Genomic DNA, 8,378 nt, shown 5'->3' with positions numbered 1-8,378 from the left:
CAGATATTTAGGGATCACAATCCACAAGCACCATGGTGTGACATTTGACTATGGCATTCAGTACAGAGATGAGCTATACAGGTATGGTATGTAGCCTGAAAGCAAGAAGCTATACCATATCACTTACACCATCCAGGTTTTAGAAGGACACTCGATGGTGTTTGCACAAAGATGAAATCACTAAGGACGCATTTCTCAGAAAGTATCCACATCGTTAGGAGATGCATCACTGTGTTTTAAATGGTTAAAGCCTAGGAGGAAAAGAAAAGCAACTGAACTCCTGTTATGGTTTAATAACAAAGCTTAATAGAGTTAACACATTTCATCTAATCTAAGATGCTAATGATTAACAAACATTATTTTATGCACCATCAGAAGTAGGTTGCCAATAAAACCGACTTTCTCAATAACAACAACAAAAAACTTACTTTTGTTAATGTCAGTAAAGTAAAATGAAAATGAATTATGGTTCTGATACATTAAAGCAAAGAAGGAAGAAGCCGTTAGCCTGAGGTCTTGCCTAAGCAAATGGAAACCAAACTTGGAGTCATTTAAACTGACCTTAAAACATTAACCAACCAACCAGTCAATAACAAAAAGCCCAGCTGCCAGCTGGCTGTATGATTAGGGACGCTGAGGGAACCATCCCCACAACCGGCGGTCGCCCAGCTGGAGACAACGAGAAACCTCACTCAGCTGCCTCCACTAAAAGCTCGAAGCCCCAAGCCCTTTTTTCCATTCTCCTGCTTCAGGCATGATTCGTGAATCATTCCGGTGCTCAAACTGTTTAAATGTATTTGGCCTAAAATTTTTCTAACCCCTGTATCCTAACCCCTAACTGGTAACCCCGAACGCTAACCCTATCCGCTAGCCCTAATCCTCACCCTAAACCCTAACCATACGTTGGTTTCTACGTTTGCACTGATATGTCCGTGTTCAGTATTGAAACTGCGGTACTGGCAGGGCCACATGACTAGTGCGGATTTTATAGTAACATGTTTGGACTGAGGCCTTGCATTAGCATTAGGTGTTTCCTACCTGAGCACTGGGCTTATTGTATCCGTATTTCAGAGGCCATCTCTGCCTCAGGAACGCTCCATTTGTCTTCTGAGGCTGCTGGGTGCACCTCACACTGCAGCTGCCTGGCCTTGGGCAGGAGAACCCAGGTGCGCAGGGTTCAGAGGGGCTTTTCGTGTCCAGTTTCCCACACAGAGCCCTTCGTACTAGTCTCTGACCCTCAGCAGTCAGGAATGCAAACAGGAAGGATTTTACTCACCCTGGACACGGCCCAGAGTTGTCCCAAACCGAGGCTGTGCCCGCTAAGTCTGTGCCGTGGAGAACGCAGCTCCGCAGATTGCCCTGACGCGATGCACGCCGGCGCCCTGATGCCCACTGAAAAGGCACGCTCGGGCGCCCCCTGCTGGTGGCCAGGCGGTGGGGGCCCTCTTGCTCATGGTCCTGTGTCTGCACCCCCCTGATGGCAGCTGGGGCCACCGCGAGCCCCTCTTGCAGTAAGAACCCCGCCCCAAGGTGTGTGCTGAGGAGGACGCAGTTCCACCCTCACAATGCCCCCCAGTTCTGTAAGGAGGAGAACGCAACTCTGCAGACCGCTGTGACTCAATGCATGCTGGTGGTGTGACAGGATGCACACCGGTGGAAGAGCCTCAAGAATCTGAAAGGTGGGTGTGGGGGCCCCTACTGGGGGCCTTCACTGCAGGGCCCTCTTGCTCACGATGCTGTGCCCACGCCCCCTTCTGGCTAGGTCCACTGCAGGGCCCTCTTACAGTGTGGTGACCGGCATCACCTGCTGGCAGCTGGAGCACTGCAGGGCCCTCTTGCTCAGTGTAGTGGCAATATGTCCGCTGCTGGCAAACAGGGCAGTGCTACATCCTCTTGCTCACAGTGTGGTGCCTGTGCTGCTGGGCACTCTTACTCTCGGTGGAGTGGGGTCACGCCCCCTGCTGGCCGCTGGGGCACTGCAAGACCCTCTTGCCCATAGCGTCCTGGCAACACTCCCATGATGGCAACTAGAGCACTGCAGGGTTCTCTTGCTCATGGTGTGGTATTCGCTGGGATTACAAGCGTGTGCCACCATGCCTGGCTAATTTTGTATTTTTAGTAGAGACAGGATTTCTCCATGTTGGCCAGGCTGGTCTCGAACTCCCAACCTCAGATAATCTGCCCGCCTCAGCCTCCCAAAGTGCGGGGATTATAGGCATGAGCCACCTAGCTCGGCCTAATTTTTTGATTTGTCATAGAGACGGGGTTTTGCCATGTTCCCTATGTTGTGGGGTTTCCTTCTGATGAGATGAAAAGATTCTGGAATTAGGTAGAGGAGATGGCTGTACAGCATTGTGAATGTACTAAAAATGAACTGTACACGTTAAAATGGAAGAAATAGTGACTTATACAAATTTTATTTTGATTGATTGATTGATTGATTGATTGATTTTGGTCTGACATTACCCTAGGCTTGTCAGTCAATATTTTGATTTTTTTTAAAAAGGACAACGATGAGTTGAAACGTTTAAGGACCTATCAGTAGAAATGGTAAGAAGACAGTGCAAGGCGGGGCATGGTGGCTCACGCCTGTAATCCTAGCACTTTGGGAGGCCAAGGTGGGTGGAACACCTGTGGTCAGGAATTCAAGACCAGCCTGGCCACCATGGTGAAAACCCATCTTTAAAAAAAAAAAAAAAGAAGACGACGACAGCGCAGAAGAGGGCAGGGCTGAGACTCAACAGAGACAGCACGTTCCCCGCAGCCTCCTGCTGTCTGCGGGGCACCTGGAGCCCTGAGGCCCCACTCCTGCCTGACCCCCCGCCTGCTGGCTCCTAATCATCTGGCTTCTGCGGCTTCTTCAGCTCCCACTGCCCCCAGAGTGAAGGCTGCTCGTCCACACTCACCTGGCCTCCGTGACGCCAGCCGCGTTTCTCCTGCACACGCTCTGCAGCTGCACGTAGATGGAGCAGTTGACCCAGCTCCACTCGGGGTCACAGATGGCCAGGAAGTTGGGGTGCAGGTGGCCGATCGTGTACTTGGCCAGGTCCGTCAGAGACTGGCTCACAGCCGCCCCGAAGAGGAAGGTCCCCAGCACCTTGTACACGGCAGCCACGTAATTATTGAAGTCAGAGCAGGAATAGAGCCGGTCTGTGGGCACCAGGTAGGCTTCTCCTGCTGAGACCTGCGTGTGGGGCAGCTGCGGTGACCAGAGGGGGTCCTGGTGAGCCCATGGGCCCTTAGTGGGCCTCAGTCCTCCCCATGGGCCTCCCCAAGGCTGCTACAGAGCTGGGGACTCTAAAGGTGTCCTAGCTGGGCTCGGTGGCTCACGCCTGCCAGGCCAGCACTGTGGGAGGCTGAGGCGGGAGGATCACCTGAGGTCGGGCGTTCAAGACCAGCCTGACCAACATGGTGAAACCTGTCTCTACTAAAAATACAAAAATTAGCACGCCTGTAGTCCCAGCTACTGGGGAGACTGAGGCAAGAGAATCACTTGAACCCAGGAGGCGGAGGTTACAGTGAAGAGAGATCCTGCCATTGCACTCCAGCCTGGGCAACAAGAGCAAAACTCCATCTCAAAACACAAAAGCGGGTTCCTATTACCCACAATTACCACTCGGGGCAAGGCTGTGTCCCCCAGCCCCTCACAGACCTCCAGTCCACCCCCATCAGGAACCCAGGGTTAGGCTGTACCCCATTCTGCCCCCCTCCCTGTCCCTCTGAACCCCTCCTGCCTTACAAGAATGACGGTGGCTGTGATGGTGACCCCAGCCATGAGCCCAAGGGTGATGGTGTCTGGACGATAGGGGTACCGGATGGAGTCCTCCCAACAGTAAAATCCTCGGCTATATGGGGTGTTCACCAGCGACAGGACAGCGAAGGACAGGGAGGCTGGAGGGGGAGAAGGGCCTGGGAGCTGTGAGGTTCTCAAACCAGCTGGGCCATGGGGCCCCCACACCCGCCTTGGCCTCGAGGCCTGCTCCCACCAACAAGGAAGAGCTTTTCTCACAGCACGTGGGAGGCCCAAGAGACACTCCTTTCCCATCACCCTCAGATGAGCACGAACTCCTCAGGCCCTCTCCCCCTCACACCCTCCCTCTGCTCCTTGAAAAACCGGGCAAGGACGGGCGCGGTGGCTCAAGCCTGTAATCCCAGCACTTTGGGAGGCCGAGGCGGGTGGATCACGAGGTCAAGAGATCGAGACCATCCTGGTCAACATGGTGAAACCCCGTCTCTACTAAAAATTAAAAAAAAAATTAGCTGGGCATGGTGGTGTGTGCCTGCAATCCCAGCTACTCAGCAGGCTGAGGCAGAAGAATTGCCTGAACCCAGGAGGCGGAGGTTACAGTGAGCGGAGACCCTGCCATTGCACTCCAGCCTGGGTATCAAGAGCAAAACTCCGTCTCAAAAAAACAAAAAACAAACAAACAAAAAAACAAAAACGGGCAAACACTCACCTCTGGGCCTTTGCACAGTTTGCACAGGGACCTCTCTCTGCCCAGAATATCTTATTTTTACTTTTAAAAGTAGAGACTGCGGTCTGATGCTGACCAGGCCCGTCACAAACTCCCAGGCTAGAGCGACCCCCCAGCCTCAGCCTCCCAAAGTGCTGAGATTACAGGTGTGAGACAACGTGCTGGGCACCAAAGTGACTCTCACTTCCGCTCAGTTTCATCTCCCCTCCCGGCTGTCCCCACCGGCATCCCTCTCACAAAAGGAAAGGTCTGTTTAGCCGTGCGTGGTGGCGTGTGCCTGTAATCCAGCTACTTGGGAGGCTGAGGCAGAAAAATTGCTTGAAACCGGAAAATGGAAGTTGCAGTGAGCCGAGATCGTGCCACTACACTCCAGTCTGGCAACAGGGCGAGACTCTGTCTCAATTTATTAAAAGAAAATAAATAAATAAATAAAAATAAGAGGGAAGGTCTGCTCTTTCTCCCTATTGCCCCATGTGGAATTACGCAGTCACGTGTGGGACACTGGACTTAATCTCCCCGCCTCCACCCGCCAGCACCAGGAGGGGCCTATTGTATTCAGGACAGAGACCCTGGAGGCTGCTCAGAGCCTGGCCAGCGCAGATGTTTAATAAACATCTGTTAAAACAGGCAGGACTTATTTCAACCTAAGAGCTGGCCAGAGAAGTCAGGAAAAGGCAAAAGCAGGGGCACAGCGGAGGTGCCTTCATGCTCGCCCCTGCCCGCCACTAACCCTCGTGCCAGGGCACATGCCAGCCACATGGTGACTCAGGGACGAAAAGCACATTCTTGTCAATTCCACACTTGCGGAAGGTGTCACACAGCACTGGGGCTCCCGGGGCCCTGCTGAGCTGAGGGTGGCCAGGGAAGCCGGAGTCAGCTACAGAGGGCAGGGCCCGGGGCAGCTCCCTGTTCCACACGGCAGGTGCACAACAAAAGCGCAGGGTGTCTACCCCAGAGAATAACGAAGGCAGGGCATCTTTGGCCCAGCAGGGTAAGGACAAAAAAGCGTGGCTTTTCTGAATTCTGAGAGTCTGAGGAGGGACAGGGAGCCTCACACTCCTCCCTGCATGCCAGCTGCAAGGGTCCTAGGACACGGCACGCCTTCGATGCTGGCTGAGTCTGGGGAAATAAAGCAGTGAAGACAGCAGAGGTCTGCCTCACAGGGCAGAAAAGGCGGAGGGAATGCAGAACAGAACGGGCAGTGCAGGGGCCCAGAGCCGGGACGGTGCCTGGAGAGGCGAGCGCTGGGGCAGAGCGGGATGCCTTGTAAGAGCCCAGCTTCTGCTGAGGCGCAGGGGCGGCTGGCGCCGCTGTGAGTGACGGCAGAGACCAGGGAGGAGGCTCCTGCAATTGCCCCGCGGTGGAAGGTCAGGGTCACAGGACTGCAGCCTCTCCCCGTGGCTCTCAGCAGGCGGAGGCTCACACCGGTTGGCCTCCGTTTCCGTCCTTCCTGCCCCAGTAACTCCAGCTAGAGACTCAGACATCCCCATGACAACCGGCCCCAGGCTTCCCTCTGCCTGGAAAGCTCACCCTGGGGTCCCCGGAAGAGGCACCTTCTATTCCTTTGACCCCCGGGAGCCTTCCCGCCCTCACACTGCCCCCACAGCCCCGTCTGGAACCTGTGGACTGCACTGTGACGGGCCGCAGCTTCCGGAATGGAGGTGCCCTTGGCCTGGCCGCCACCCCTGGCACGCAGCAGCCACACCCAACCCCACCCCGGCGGCACCTCCTGGCTGTGCGGCCTCCAGCAGGCGACTCCGCGCGGCTGCCCCTCCCTCACAGGCCCTTTACGGAACCGTTTAGGTTATCTGCATGCTGCTGAGGGCCTGGCTGCCAGAAAGTGCCACACACATGTTTAAGTAACTGACAGCACAGCTGCTCAGGACATGGCGCCCAGGGCTGGCAGACACCCCACGGGACATGGCACCCAGGGCTGGCAGACACCCCACAGGACATGGCGCCCAGGGCTGGCAGACACCCCACAGGACATGGCGCCCAGGGCTGGCAGACACCCCACAGGGACCTCGTGCTGTCCCCTAGCTCCCCCTAACGAGGGTCTACTTCGGAGTTCAGAGGGCTTGGCCAGAGAACCAGGAAACGCACTGAGGAGGAGCGCCCCCCCCGCCCCCCCGTGGTGACAGATCCGCGGGGCCATTGTCCTTCAGCCACAGAGCAAACACTTGGCTTTTGTTTCCAGGACCCTGGTGGGAGGCCTCCGCGGCGCGCTGCTTCCCCGACCTGACCCAATAACCCGCGGGACAGGTTTCGGTCTCCCGAGGTCCCAAAGCCTGGGACTCAGCTTTTCTCTCCAAGTGTCTCCCCCACCAGAGGCGCAGGGGTTCAAATCCCACCGACGCGCAGAGCCTATGCCTATCTAATTATTATGTTTTTTTGAGACAGAGTTTCCTTCTCGTTGTCCATGCTGGAGTGCAATCTCAGCTCACTGCAACCTCTGCTTCCCAGGTTGAAGCAATTCTTCTGCCTCAGCCTCCCAAGTAGCTGCAATTACAGGCACATGCCACCATGCTTGCCTAATTTTGTCTTTTTAGTAGAGGTGGGGTTTCTGCATGTTGGTCAGGCTGGTCTTGAAGTCCTGACCTCAGGTGATCCATTCAACTCGGCCTCCCAAAGTGCTGAGATTACAGGGATGAGCCACCACACCGGGTTTTGGTTTTTGTTTGCTTTTTGAGATGGAGTCTTGCTCTGTCTCCCAGGCTGGAGTGCAGTGGGATGATCTTGGCTCACTACAACCTCCACCTCCCGGGTTGAAGCAATTCTCCTGCCTCAGCTTCCCGAGTAGCTGAGATTGTAGGCACATGCCACCACGCTGGGCTAATTTTTGTAGTTTTAGTGGAGTCAAGGTTTCACTATGTTGGCCAGGCTGGTCTTGAACGCCTGACCTCAGGTGATCCACCCGCCTCAGCCTCACAAAGTGCTGGGATTACAGGCATGAGCCACCTCACCTGTCCACTATGCCGTCTCATTGTATTTCTAAAAGGGGAGGGAAAAGAAATAATTGCATTTCCATCCTCGCAGTAACTCCATAAAGGAGATATCATTTACCTTTTACAAATGCGAAACAAAAGCTCCAGCTTTTTTTTTCTGAGACGGTGTCTCACTTTGAAGCCCAAGCTTGAGTGCAGTGGCATGACCTTGGCTCACTGCAGTCTTGACCTCCGGGACTCAAGTGATCCTCCCACTTTAGCCTCCCGAGTAGCTGGGACTACAGGGAGACACTGCCACACCTGGAAAATTTGTTGAAATTTCTTGTAGAAATGGGGTCTTGCTATGTTGCCCAGGCTGCTCTCAAACTCCTGGGCTCAAGCAATCCTCCCACATCGACCTCCCAAGGTGCTGGGATTACAGGCATGGTTGTTCCAGCTTTTTTTTCCCCAAGGCCACATTAAGTTGTTAGTGGCTGAGTCAAGAGAGTCCTGGGGTCTGCTGACTCCTACTTCAGTGTTTTTCCAGCTAGACTACAGCCACTGTCATTCCAGGAAGTTGTCTGACAGTGGACTGAGATGGATTATTTGGGTGTGTAGCACAGAGGAACATCTCTTAGGAGACCGAACCCTGAAGTTCTGATGGGGCCAGCATGTATTCTGGGGAAAGGTTCCATAGCTCCCATCCATGACCAGTGAATAGGAATTAGGTACAAGGCGTGGTGGCTCAAGCCTGGAATCCCAGCACTTTGGGAGGCTGAGGTGGGTGGATCACTAGGTCAGTTCAAGACCAGCCTGGCCAATATGGCAAAACCCCGTCTGTACTGAAAATACAAAAATTAGCTGGGTGTGGTGGTGGGTGCCTGTAATTCCAGCTACTCAGGAGGCAGAGGCAACAGAATCGCTTGAACCCAGGAGGTGGAGATTGCAGTGAGCCGAGATTGCACCACTGCACTCCAGC

Source organism: Saimiri boliviensis, chromosome 18 (genome assembly GCF_048565385.1).
Source record: "Saimiri boliviensis isolate mSaiBol1 chromosome 18, mSaiBol1.pri, whole genome shotgun sequence".
NCBI classification, from domain to species: domain Eukaryota; kingdom Metazoa; phylum Chordata; class Mammalia; order Primates; family Cebidae; genus Saimiri; species Saimiri boliviensis.
Note: the sequence above shows the minus strand (reverse complement) of the source record.